This window comes from Pseudonaja textilis, chromosome 1, assembly GCF_049901715.1.
Source record: "Pseudonaja textilis isolate UNSWEBS1 chromosome 1, rPseTex1.2, whole genome shotgun sequence".
NCBI lineage: Eukaryota > Metazoa > Chordata > Lepidosauria > Squamata > Elapidae > Pseudonaja > Pseudonaja textilis.
Genome location: NC_141990.1, coordinates 220,440,451 through 220,454,728, shown reverse-complemented (window position 1 = coordinate 220,454,728; position 14,278 = coordinate 220,440,451). Strand labels below are relative to the sequence as shown.

Here is a 14,278-nt window from a genome sequence, read left to right as displayed (position 1 = left end):
GGCCGTCGGACCGTCGCAAATTTCGGCTCGGTGCGAGGGTTGTTGGGAGCGGCCGCGAAAGTTCCTTGGTGGGGCGAAGCCGCGAGCCGGTTGCGAAGGTAAGTCTGGAAAAAGTTTGGTTAAGAGCTTTAGAGTCGCCGGTGGGGTTTTTATCGGGGTCGTTTGGTCCGCTGGGATTTGTTTATTGATTTTGCTTCTCACGGCTTTCTGGTTTAATCCGGATAAACAAACCTAAAGGAGCGCGGCTCCCTTTTGGAAAGGGGTTTTGAGACCCTTGGTGGTTGCTTTCGTTCCGAAATCCACCGCGGTGACGGGCAGAAGCAGAACCGCCGTTCTGCGGGTGCCACAAAGCCCGGGCTTTGACTTGGCTGATGGGGAATATCTTAGTCTATTTCAACAGGCGTAGGAGCTTCTGCGCTCTTGTAAAACGTAGTGCCAGCTAGTCCTCGGTTTACGACCGTCATAGAGCCCAATGTTTCTGTTGGTTAAGCGAGAGGCGTGTTAAGGGAGTTTTGCCCCCATTTTACGACCTTTCTTGGCCAGAGCCGCTCAGTGAATCACTGCAGCTGATGAATTAGGAACCCAGTTGTTAAGGGAACCTTGGCTTCCCCGTTGATTTTGCTTGTCAAGAAGTCGCAACAGGGGATCACAGGATCCCTGGAATACTGTGACGATCATAAATATGAGACAGTCGCTAAGTGTCCGCATATCGGTCACATGGTCCTGGGGATGCTATGAAGTTTGTAGGTGTAAAAAATGGTCGTCAGTCACTTTTTTTCCAGGGCCTTGTAATTTTGAACGGTCACTAATTGAACGCTTGTAAGTCGAGGATTACCTGTTACTTCTATACAAGGGAGCAGGGCGTGAGCGATTACTTCTGCTGACAAACCTTCCGCATATGCTCAGTGGCTCTCTGGTGTTACTGTTCAGGCAACATAATTATTAGATTCTGTGACTTGTGACACAGCCTTTCTCCAGAATAAGCCTAGCTCAGTGGGTGGACCACCAAGGCTTAAGATTTAAATCATACCATAATGACATCACTTGCCATCCCACCCCACCCCCAGCGGTCCGTAGAACACAATTTCAGAACCATTGGCCTAAAGTGTGATTTCAGTGACCTATTTAAGAAACTGCAGCCATTAATAGGAATGGGAGGTTTTCTGGTTTGCTTGCTGCTATGAAAATGTTTCATAGTTTGAGATATTGGGCAGTTGCTTTATTTTAATTTGGCTTTCTCTGACTTTCTTTATGATGGGTGTGGTGGCTATATCAAGGCCTGCCTCTGTGTGCTCCCTATGACCTTTAGTAGGCATTTATCATCAGGCTCCTTCACTGTCCAGGGTATGGCTAGAGGGGAGAGGCAGCAATTCTAACTGCAGTGCTGGCCCTAGAGAAACTCACCTGCATCCTATTGTGATGTGGCTTGGGCCCAGGGAAACAGCTATACATAGAATAGAATAGAGAATAGAATATAGAATAGGATTCTTTATTGTCCAAGTGTGATTGGACACACAAAGAATTTGCCTTGGTGCAAATGCTCTCACTGTACATAAAAAGAAAAGATACATTTGTCAAGAGTCAAGAATCATAATGTACAACACTTAATAATAGTCATAGGATACAATAAGCAATCAAATCAAACTAGGAAATAGTCAATATAAATCACAAGTTTACAAGTGACAAAGTTACAGCTATACAGTCACAAGTGGGAAGGGATGGATAATAAGGAGTGATGAGAAGATGAATAGTAATAGTAATGCAGACTTAGTAAATAGTTGGACAGTGTTGAGGGAATTACTTGTTTAGCAGATTGATGGCGTTCAGTTGTCTAATTTCCTGTCTTTTATTCTGGCTTTGTAAATGTAGTATAAATTCCAAAGAGAACTAAGGGAGTTGGATGACCTCTATATACCTACATGACCACATTTAGCATGTTTAACAGTAGTTTGTGAGCATATATGTGGAGGTTCTAATGCCCTTTATTGAAGGGCAAGTATCAGTTCTTCAAGTCAGGGCCCCGGGCCCCTTACCCCTGTGTTCTTCAGCCTGGAACTTTCAACCTGAGTCAGTGTGGCTGGTAGGCATGATGGAAGGCTTACTTTATAATAACATCCTTGGGTTTTTCAGTTGGGGGGTGGGGAATCCTTTATGCAGCAAGAGGTGTTGATTGGAAAATGGAAGGAGAAGGAATCTGCATTTTCTCTGTAGAAAACTCAAGGAGCAATAGCAGCAATAGCACTATATGCCGCTTCACAGTGCTTTACAGCCCTCTCTAAGTGGTGTACAGAGTCTATTGCCTAACACAGAGCCTATTGCCTCCAACAATCTGGGTCCTTCCACCTCGGAAGGCTGGAAGGTTGGTAAGAATCGAACTGTTGAACTGCTGGCAGCCGGCAGTCAGCAGAAGTAGCCTGCAGTATTGCATTCTAACCACTGCACCACCACGGCTCTTGGAGGCTTCCAAACTAGACTGAACTGATGCCTGAGTAACTCAGAAACTAGTAATTGGTGATAGAAGAAGCCACCCACACTTGGTGACCATTAAGAATGATGTAATGGGTGGAACAGGGCCTTCCCTGACTTCTGGCCCGCATTGCCTTATCCTTAATCTTTCCACACAACCAGCAAGAGCAGTGAGGTTTCTGACTTGTCCAACCTGATTCTTAAACTTGGGGTAACTTTGGGTTTCTTTTTTTGGTCTCTTACACAACAGCATAGCTGGAAGTTATGAAACCAGGCAAAAGTGTCTAGGGAAACATGGAACTACAACTAGTTCTCAAGACCATTTTTTTAATGACATCTAAGTCATGATGGCCATGAAAAAAATGATGATAGGTCCTTGCACTTGAAACTGTTGCTGTGTGTCTGCAGTCACATGATTAAAATCTGAGCACTGGGCAACCAGCATGTATTTATTATGCCAGTTGCAGCATCTCAGGGTCATGTGATCATCATTTACAATTTTCTCAGGGGAGTTGCTTTAAGTCAGGAGATCGCAAGGATTGTCTGGCTGCTGTTGTGGAAGAATTAGCTGGCTCTATATCGTTACTGGGGGATACCCAAATGTATGGTTCCTACACTCTTTGGGGAGGCTTCTTCCCTCTTCCCATATGAGCACATATCTGGGGGGAAGCCATGAGATTTTCTGTATGCAACTCCATTAGGTATTGGCTATGTAAACAGTCTACCTTTGAATTTGTAAATAAAGTAAATCGTTCTATATTTGCTCATTGGGAATGTCATTGTGATGTGCTTTTTAACAATTGTTAACATATGCTAAATAAATAAAACTCAGGGGACTTCCAACAAGCAAAGTCAATTCGGGGAAGTATCTCTATTTGTTTATTAACCATGAACCATGAACTTAGACCAAGGCAAAAAAAAAAAAAGTAAAATTGGATGCAATGCAAGGACCATATTGCTTAGTGATGAACTTTCCGGGCCCATTTGTGGGTTATAAATTGAGGACTACCAGTAATGTTTTGAGGCTGAAGTTGCTTCATTGCAGATTTTAACCAACCAGCACAATGGTGCTGGCAATGCTGAAAACATAGATGCCCCGGTGAGCTCTCCTACATAAAGCATTTGGCTTGTTCTTACACTGTTCATACCAGGTTCACCTCTAGATATGTAATTGTATGTTACGTGCAACTCGTGAATTTAGAAGGTGAGCTACAATAGTGATTCCCCTTCCCTCCCAATGTAATCCCTTGATTGTGGCTAATGCTGTGCCATAAAAAACATTCCCAGATGACATAAACAAAAAAATTAGGGGCCGAGTAGGGGGAATAGCCTTGAAAGAAAATATAGCTGGATAAGCAGCATTTTAATTCCACAGTTCTTCACGTTGCAGATTGTAGTTTCAGGTCACACCTGTCTCATTTGCAAACAAAACTGCTATTGAAAGTGCAGGCGTAGCAAAAATAATAATAATACAGAAATGACCAAATCTCTTTGGGGAGGAAATCCTGAAAGTGTGAAATAGATCGCATTCCCATCTCTGAAGGCTATGCTTCTTTCTTTTTCATGTGCTCCTTCTTAGCTCCAACTATTTTTGCTTAACCGTCAATTAAAGTAAGTGGACTTCAGCTCCTTCAGAGTCACAGGGTTCAAAAAATATAACCTGCATGCAACTGTTTTAGATCAAGAGTTACTCCAGTCTTCCTGACCTAACACTGCCCAGAGAAGTTTATCTACAAGTCCCAGAATCCTAAGCCACCACAAGGCTCCTTTAAGTTAATATCCTCTTCTCTGCTGACTGACAACAGTCCCCTTGAATAAAAAGGTTCTGTCAGCAAGCTGGAGCCCTCCATATTTTTCAGACTGTTTTAATCAGAGGTGGTATATTCAGCAGGTTCTGACCGGTTCTGGAGAACCGGTAGTAGAAATTTTGAGTAGTTTGGAGAACCGGCAAATACCAGCTCTGACTGGCCCCGCCCCCAATCTATTCTCTGCCTCCTGAGTCCCAGCTGATCGGCTGGGTCTTCTTTTGTTGCCCTGCACAGGAGAACGGAGCTGGAAAGCAGTTTAGTGGGGTGGGGAGGGAATGGGATTTTGTAGTAACCTTCCCCCTGGAGTGGGGAGGGAATGGAGATTTTACAGTATCCTTCCCCTGCCATGCCCACCAAGTCACACCACTCCCACCAAGCCACGCCCACAGAACCAGTAGTTAAAAATTTGTTTAATCCCACCTCTAGTTTTAGTTAGCAGGATTGTAATGCCCTCCCCCAAGAACAGGGTGGATATGCAGTGTTTGCCAAGCACACTTAACTTGTGCTCAACTCAGCTTGTTTTCTGTCTCCTGAATTTTGATGTCACCTATGTATGCAGATCAGTTTTTACAATTTGAATAAGGAATTTCTGGAAGAATGCCATATCCATACAGCACTTAGAAGCAGAAGATGTGGTATTGTTTCTTTTTCCTGGAAGAGTCAGTGTGGAGCCACACCTTATGCAGAAGTTTTCCTTCATGACTTAACTATTGACTTGCTTGATTTTTAAAAAAATCTTCATTAAAAACAAGGTGGGGAAAGATCAAATTCTGGCCTTTCTAATAAGAATCTTATTCCTGCTTGACACCCTTTTTTTTTAATTGAGATTTTTAAGGGGAGAGGAATTGCACTTTTTGTCTCTTTCTTTATGGTAGATGAGCGTTTCGTCAGTTTCACATGTCATCTAAAGTCCTAGTCTGCTAAACGGGTTTATTAAACCGGAACTGTCTGGTTCACGCAACTTGTTCAGTCAGAATTTTAAAAGTATTTTATGCCTAAACATCGTGGTGATCAGACATGAATGTAAGCAGCAATAAGCAAGGGGAGAGGAAATAAGCATTTTATAAATTCACGTGGATCTAATTAATGTATGTGGAAATACACATACAAACACAAGTATATAATTATAGGCGATAAGCTACATCTAAATAAAGTTCTGCATCCAGTGGTTTGGGTGTTTATGAGTGGAAGCTGTTCAGACAGAACAGTGAATATGTCCACTACCCTACCCTCTCAGTCATGCACTGTTTTTTAAATTAATTATTTAAAAGCAATATACTGTAGTTATACCACATGGTGCTCCATATTTGATAAGGAGCAGGTGGCTGAATGAATGAGGAGTGAGATTCAAAGGACCAAGACTTAGTGAGAGAGCGATGAATCAATAAGAGTCCAACTTTTAGCTTTTTTTTTTCCTGATATCTGTTATATGTTTTCCATGAATTACATTTTAAATTTAAAGCACGTGCTACTTTTAGAGCCAATTACATGCAATACAAATTTGCAAGCATTCTTGTTTTTAGACATCTCTTTTCTCCTGCTGTTCTCAGATAAGAAGGGAACAGTCTTGAAACAAGAATTCTTGAAGAAATGCTACCCGTGTCCCCTCCAAAGCTTTCTTTTAAGAATGCTTGATTATTTCAGCCACACGTGTGGAGCAGTGGTGGGATTCAAAATGTTTTACTACTGGTTCTGTGGGCATAGGCTTGGTGGGTGTGACAGGGGAAGGATACTGCATAATCTCCATTCCCTCCCCACCCCACTAACCTGGGGGAAGGATACTACAAAATTCCCATTCCCTCCCCACCCCACTAACCTGCTTTCCAGCTCTGTTCTCCTGTGCAGGGCAACAAAAGAAGACCCATCCGATCAGCTGGGACTCAGGAGGCAGAGAATAGATGGGGGCGGGGCCAGTCAGAGGTGGTATTTGCCGGTTCTCTGAACTACTCAAAATTTCTGCTACCGGTTCTCCAGAACTAGTCAGAACCTGCTGAATACCACCTCTGGTATGGAGATTGGAGTGAATAACATTCACTAACTAGCTCTATACCCATGTTTTGCTACAAAACTAAGTGATCGGACTTAGATTTTGGGGAGGAAAAAATTCTGCCTGCCAGCATCCATCGGTATTCATCTGGCTAGCATCCTGTCAGTGTGTGAGAGAGTTGAGGGCTGTTTGGAAAGTGAAACAGTATTTGCTATGTGAGCAAGAAGGAGACAGCAAGGAGCCTGGGCGTGACTTAGCTCAACTGTTCTGTATTAAAGCTGGTTGCTGCTATGAAACTAAAACCGAAACTCCTCTGCCTGTGTTTTGCATTTGGAACAGATTTCTTTTCAGGTGGGGAGGGGGAGAGAACTCCTTAGCATCAGAGCCTGTTAATAATAATATATGAAATACTAATGTTCTGATAATTATTTTGAAAAAATCCTTTCTTAGTGAGCACCTAGAAGCCAAGTGGAACATACATGCCAAATTTCAAGTTAGTAGGCTTTGCGGTTCTGGAGATTTTGTGATGGTGCGTGAGTGGTAGTTCGCTTTTATAGATAGATAGGCAGGCAGGCAGGCAGGCAGGCGGAAGTGAAAGAAGCCACGGCAGAGCAGAAAACCATGTTGAGATATAGCAGGAAGACTTTTCTTTCAAACATATTCTTCTGAGAGCTTTTCTTAGGGCAAAAAAAAAAAAAATGATGTCAGCATTTTGGAATCCTTTTTCTTTTTTTAGTCCATTGGACTGTTGTACCATAAGATGTTTAAGGGGCATATGTACAATCTTGTGAATTTTAGTAGCCATTCAATAACAAATAAATCAAATGAAAATGGAAAAAAAAAACAACCTACCAGCTCTAACTAGTTTGTGGCCATTTCAAAGCAGATGAATTTGGATGTGTTCGCCGAGTCTGTAAATATTTAGTTGTTTATATGACTCAGAGAACTGCAGACTCGTAGTTATATAAGAAGGTCTGGCATTCTTTGGGGAAAAAACATTTTGCATGGTGTGGTTTCCAGATAGACCGGCAGAATACAGCTGAAGAGGATTATCCATGAATTCTTTTTAGCTACGCATATTTTTGTTTTGCTACACACAGATTTAAAGAAAAACAAGATAGATTAAAAAGTCTATCTCCACACTCCATTATGAAAAGATCCAGTTTTGCATGGACTTCTTTTGGACAAATAAATGCAACATGTAAGTGCATTTCAACAATCCCTGCCATTGTTTAATCTGAGTAGCTGCCTACAAATCAGAACATAGAATAACAGAATTGGAAGGGACATTGGTGTCATGTGCCACAACTCTTAGGCCAAAATGCCTCTTGCTTCTTGAATTTCATCTCTTAAAAAAGTCATGGAGATTTGCCTGGGGAAAGAAGAATTGGGATTCCAGTTCATAGTTTGTCTTTTAGGCCCCAACCCTCTGTCTAAGGACTGGCACTAGTCCACAGCATGCCAGCAACTAGGCCGCAGAAACAACTGAAGCCCCATTTGTGGGATGCAGGCAGCATGCAAAACCACGTCCCCGCCAATCCACGGAAAACCTTTCTCCATGGAACTGGTTCCTGATGCCCAAAAAGTTGGAGGCCACTGTTTTAGGCCAAATACATGTGAAGCTTAGTTTGGGACACTTTCCCGCCCCCACTGAAAGGTCCCCAATATGGATTATAAATCCTGTCAATCTCAGCCAGTTTGAGTGGGAATTGTAGTCCAACCCTTTCTGCAATTTCCATGTGGGAAATAACCTGAGTCAAGCTAATTTAGCAGTTCCACGTTCTTTGCCTAATTTATCCTTCGCCATCTCCCTTATTTCATAAATGTCACAGAATTGGCATGGATCTTTTCTTCCAGTCTGTTGCTTTCCAAGTTCAAGTATATTGGATAACAGCTCTCAGCAACTTAGACTGTACTGGCTGGGGATGATGGAGATTGCAGTCCAGCACTCCTGGAGTTCTTTAAAAGTTCAAAGAGCTATGTCTTACATAAGTATCTCCACATTAAGTCCCAAATGAGGTACATTCATTTTGAAAATGGAATGTTATACTGGATTCTCTATTGATCACTGAACTCAAATGGGTTGTGTACAATCTCCTCAAACTGAGAAAGCTAAAATAATAGAAATAGGTCTAGACTTTGCTAAGCCTAAAAATCTTATGGAAAAAAAATAAGCCTATAAAAGGCTTGCAAGCTGAGCCTTATTTTACAGATTTTTATCTGCTGTTTCAGTAGGCCTTTTTTTTTTTCGATTTCAATTTTCATGGTTCTGTCACTTCTAGAACAAATCACAAACCGGCACTTGTAATGACTGAATAATAGAACTGAGATGTGATAGCACTGGAGTCCCCTGCTAGGAATGTTAGGAGCACAGAATTGAAAGATCTTTCCTAGCCTGTTCCTTATCCTGTTTTCCCTGTTCTGTCATTGGTTTTCAAATGGCATTCTCATTTTTAAAAATGTGATTGGAGTCTAGCAATAGAACTGTCAGGTGTAAAGAATCAGGATCATTAGGTTGCAGTCAAGAAGATTTATTGCTTAAGCCTATACACAAGAATCCAGTCCAGGGGTCTCCAACCTTTTGGATCACAGGGACCATCAAACTCATAATTTTAAATCCCGCGGACCATTAATATGAATTTTGACTGACGGTGTCTTGCTGACTTTGATGGGAAAGTCGGTCCCATATTCCAGAGCTGCAGTAGTCACAGTACTGGCCCTTTGGTCATCCCGGAGCAGCTGCTCCTCCACCCGGGTGCACTAGCCTGCCCTGGACTGGAGGAGCTGCTTCAGGTGTCCCTCTCTGGCCCACAGTGGTGGGTAGGATGTCAACATGGGTGTTGCAGGGGCATTGGTGGGGCACTGTGTTGGCAGGGGCAAGTCAGTGTGTTGTCGGCTTTCCATAAATCTCCCAGTTTTTCATGTGGGAAAATTAATTGCCCATCCCTGCTCTAATGTGTTGTTGTTTTATTTTATTTTATTTTAATTGTATAAATAAGAGAATGACTAATACTCTAATATATGTATGCTGAGCACATGAAATCTTTTAAAAAGACACTAACGTTGTGTAGGTATTCTTTTTTCTTTTTGGATTTGGAGTAGTATTTGTATTAATGGAATCCCATGACTTGGAAAGAATGACATCTTTCAATGAGTTCAGTGAACGTTGTCCCACCTTTCTTTGAGAATGATTCCGTTTCTAGGCATCAACATCAACTGTTAGCAATAGTTAATTTCTCTGTTATTGTGTCCAGTTCATAACCTGAAATATAATTTATTTCCAGCTCTTGGTTTAGCTTTGATAAGGAAACCAGCTGACTTATGAAACCAGAAGACATTTGTAAGAAATAGTTTCTAAATGGTTTCTTATCAACATTTTTCCTACTTTGCTTTTGTTCCTAGAATTAGTCTCTGTTCATCTGTGCCTGTTTTTCCTCCCACCCAAAAGTATGTAGATGCATGCATCACACTTAACTATCATGGCTTTATTTATTGGAGAACAGATGGACCAGCTATGAATAATTTAAAATAACTGTATATTCAACAAATAGCACAATCAGATATTTGACTGTACAGTATGTATTTTACCTAATTAACATTCAGTTGATTTGAATCTGTTGCCAATAATTACTTGCACAGGACAGTGGTAGACTGCTGGATGGTCGGTGAGGCTTGGGCGAACCCCTAGCTGTGATCTCTGGCTGGGCCCACCCATCTGCCCTTGTGCTATGTTTGTCTTAAATAGCTAACTTTTCCCCCGCCCGGGCTGCCCAAGTGAGTTCCGCGCTGCCCTGCTATACTCACCAGAGCTACCTGAGTCAATTAGTTGCCTGTTTGAAGCTGTGTTTCAGCTCCAAAGCAGCGCTCACGACCAGCGAACCCCTTGTCAACCAAAGTGCAGCCCACCTCTGGTATAGGATTAAGGTAGCTGTTAAGCTTCCTGTTCCCTTCACCCCAGTACTATACTGTACGGATGAATTAATTTATTGGTTTACGAATGACTTTCAGCTGCGACTGATTGCTCAGAGTCAGTCATTCTTGTTGCTACAAGTAGCTTTTATAATGAGTGCTTCAACAAGCACAATAATCAGCCTGCATTCTGAGTTGCTGTTTTGAACTCAGATGCAATATTCTCATAGCCTATAATTAAACCAAGTTGTTTTGGTCAGCGAGTACAGTGTTGGATTTGAGTTCAAAATTTAACTTTTACCATTGTTTGGGGTAGTCAACTTGAGAGGTTGTTAAGACTCATGGAGAATAAAACGTCAGTGGTCCCCAACTTTTTTGGACTGGTAGTCACACACTTGGAATTTTGAAAGCATATTATTCTGAGTGCTCTCAGAAAATACAATAGTTGCCGTTGTGGATATAGGCAATCACAAAATAACCAAATATCAGAAGGCAAACAATGCCAATGGAGCCCAGCCATCTTTAATTTTTAAAAGAATATCTTGGGGGTGTTGTCGCTACACACTGCAGAATTTTTGGGAGGGTAAAGAGGAATTCTCTTCTTAAAAACATATAAATAGAGGACAGTAGATGTGGAGAACCTTCATCTTCTAAATGCACTATAAAATTACAGCTTCCATAAACTCCAGGAGGCATGGCCAATGGGGAGTTTAGCAAGTTTTGGAAAGATGCAAACCCATCTTTGCAGAAGAGAGTAGTGTATTTCTAAAACTGGGAGTGGCTGAAGAAACAAAGCAAAATCTTTGATACATTATTTATTGCTAGTTTTGTTTTTCTTTCTTTCTGTGAACTGATTCTCTGTGCAATTATTTGTCATATTTATATGACCACCCAGCTCTTAAATGACCCTGGGCAGGATACAACCTAGCTAAAATAATGTGTACAAACAATCAATGTTATTATTTAAAAAGCTTTAAGATTATAAGAGGCATGAGCTAAAAAGAATAAAAAATATTGGGAAAAGAGCTGGTGTTAATTACACTGGCGTCATCTCAATATTTCATCAGCCTAGAGCTTCACAATTATGATAGTCAACAGCAGTCCAGCTGTGACAAGCAAAGAGTAGCTAGCAATATGTGCTGAAGAGCCAGTGAATATTGACCATCAGATTAAAGTTGCTCTGAGTAAAGTTTCTTAAAATCAGCACCCTTCAGATGTTTTGGACTAGAATATTTAGTCTGCAAGATTATTGCTTGGAGATGATAAGCATTGCAATTCAACACCCTTTCCCAGTATTATACTCTTGTGATGGGTTGGTCGTCATTTCCTATTATCCCATGGCATCACTGATTGATCTGAAAAAATTGATCTGTCACATTGTTAGATGTGGAGAGGTTTGTCTAAAAGCACTTTGGTTTTCAGCTTTGTAACATTAGTGCTAAAGTGTTAACTGAACCGTTCCCTGAATTCAGAGCCTGGTGACATAATTCATGAAAAGTAAACAATTGTTGATTAGGAGCTTCAGAAATAATAGTGGTTGGAACACAGTCTGGAATAAAGGAGATGCTACACATAAATGTAGAAGTGGCATTTTGCTTTGTTTCTCCCTAACAAGTACTCTGTTATCTTCTTCTGCCAGAAGCACGACTATGAGTTGAAACCATGCTTTGTTTCTGGAAACAATGATGGCCTTAAGAGGAAGAGAAAGGGCAGCTTGTAATAGACTAACCTGGAATGTACAAGAAAGCTTTTGAAAGGGATGGTAATGCAGGAAAAGAAGCCAGCAGGAATCACCGGGATCAATATATCAGCCTTGGTGAAGCTTAGTGTTTTGGGATTGTTATCCCACCTTTATTATTTTCATAAATAACTCAAGATGGTGAAAATGCACAATACTCCTTCCTCTTCCCTATTTTCCCTACAACAACCCTGTGCAGTTGTGTTGGGTTGAGAGAAGGTGACTGGTTCAAATTCAACCAGTTGGCTTTCATTTCTAAAGCAGGACTAGAACTCACAGTCCCCTAGTTTCACTGCTGTGCCAAACAGTTAGGTTTGCTTAGGACTTATATAGTGTCATGAAATATAGTGTCATGAAATAGTAACATGAAATGCACCAAGTTACGCAAAGGGATTTTATTCAGGGTAAGATGGAACAGTCTTTTCCACTTTTCCAGTGTGTCCTGATCCAGCTCCCCAAACACGACAAACCCTCGGAAGTTAACTCAAAGATTCCTTTATTAGGAGCGCCAGCAGCCTTGGCAAAGTTTGTCTCTCACCGCAGGCTAACAAGTTCATCCGGCAGGGAGATGAATAGTTGTCTGTCGCATCTATTCATCTCCGCCTTTTATCCCCAGAGCTAGGGTGGGGCGGTTTGGAAAGTGAAACAGTATTTGCTGTGTGAGCAAGAAGGAGACAGCAAGGAGCCTGGGCGTGGCTTAGCTCAACTAAAGCTGCTTGGTGCTGTGAAAGTGAAACTGAAACTCCTCTCCTGTGCTTGTGTTTTGCATTTGGGACAGATTTCTTTTCAGGTGGGGAGGGGGAGTAGAACTCCTTAGCATCAGAGCGTGTTAATAATAATATACAAAGTTCTGATAGTCATTTCGAAAAATCCTTCCTTAGTGAGCACCTAGAAGCCAAGAGGAACATATGTGCCAAATTTCAAGTTTGTAGGCTTTACGGTTATGGAGATTTTGTGATGATGATGGTGAGTGGTATTTCATTTTTATATATTTTATATAGAGAGAGAGATAAATTAAATATATTTCAATATGGGTTCACTGCTTGGAAAAGAAACTTAAATCCATTTTTAGTTCTCAAGTTGTAGCAGGAAATATTAAAGAGAGCTAGAGTAAAACTAAAAGAGTGGCATCTGGACCAATACTCTGGTGTCAACTTGTGCTTGGTGGACTAATTACATAATATTTGTTTTCATGCTGTGACATGGATCTGTGCCAGTCTTCTAACTTGGCACCTCTAGATGTGTCGGAGTACTGTATGACTCTTAGGCTGTTCAACACATTTAGATACTATCAGATTGGGCAAGACTGGCTCAAACCTGAGAATCTGTGGAAAGTGTAGTGCCAAATTAGGAGGGAAATAGATATACATATAGCCTAACCTGGTTATTTTATTAAAATGCTGAGCCAGTTTCCCAGACACTGGATTGCCCTGAATTTCCTGGCATCCTGAAGTTGCAGGATCTGTAGCCCTTTGCCTCTTTTGAGATTCTTCCCCTAATTAAATATATTCTCGAAGCAAAATGTCACACAGTCCAGCACACTTTTTTCCTGATTTTAGGCACTGGGTCCTGTGATCAATTCCAGCTTTTCCAATTAGTAGCCTAGCCTCCTCTGTGAGTGGGGAAGGCTCTCCTCTTCTTTAGATTGTAGCTCCAAAGCAGAGAGTGAGACATAATTGTGAACAGTGTCCTCTGAGCGCTTACCAGGGAAACCTCAGAGACTTTCTGTATGCAAGTCCATCATCCTGTATTGATTCTATAGGCTACCTTTGAATTTGTAAATAGGGTAAATAGCTTCATGTTTGCTCACTGAGGATACAATTGTGATGTGCGTTTTAACCTTTTGTGCCATATGCTAATTAAATAAATACCCTTTCACCAGAGAGGCCAGGATAGTCTGTTTTCAGCAGAAAAACACGGAATGTTAGCCAGAAGCAGTTTAAAGTATTTACTGCTGAGATGTTGTAAGAAGGCCTCCAAGCAACATGCTTTCCATTGTGCTCTATGTTGTAGTTGCTGCTGCTGCTGCTGCTGCTACTGTCGCCTCCTGAGCATTTTTTTCCCTGTGCTGTGTGTGTGTGTGTGTGTGTGTGTGTGTGTTGGGAGTCCACTCCCTTTGCTCAAGCAGCCAGATGATTTAAGCGTGACTCAGAGGGGCAGGCCTCTGGGTAAGGAAGCCCAAAATAGAACCAACTCTGTAGGAAGAGACATTTGGTACCAGTGTACATAGCAACAACAGTGTGCTTAATAGTTTTAGGGCCTCAACCTCCTCCCACCCCAATGATTCTGTGGGACTAATAATGTCACTACCTACTGGGCTGTATCTGGTACAGTGTTAATCTTTCCAAAGTACACATTCGGAGGCTCAAA

At 41.6% G+C, this 14,278-nt stretch overlaps 1 protein-coding gene across 4 annotated transcripts in view; it reads left to right on the top strand.

The window, feature by feature from the left end:
- The window catches only part of LOC113441099 (protein lifeguard 3-like), a 50,980-nt gene continuing 36,702 nt past the window's right edge, over positions 1-14,278 (top strand). For all 4 annotated transcript variants that reach the window (XM_087920566.1, XM_026707909.2, XM_087920565.1 and 1 more), the window contains exon 1: positions 1-98. The gene's annotated coding sequence lies outside the window, so the exon portion shown is untranslated. The remainder of the gene's footprint in view (positions 99-14,278) is intronic.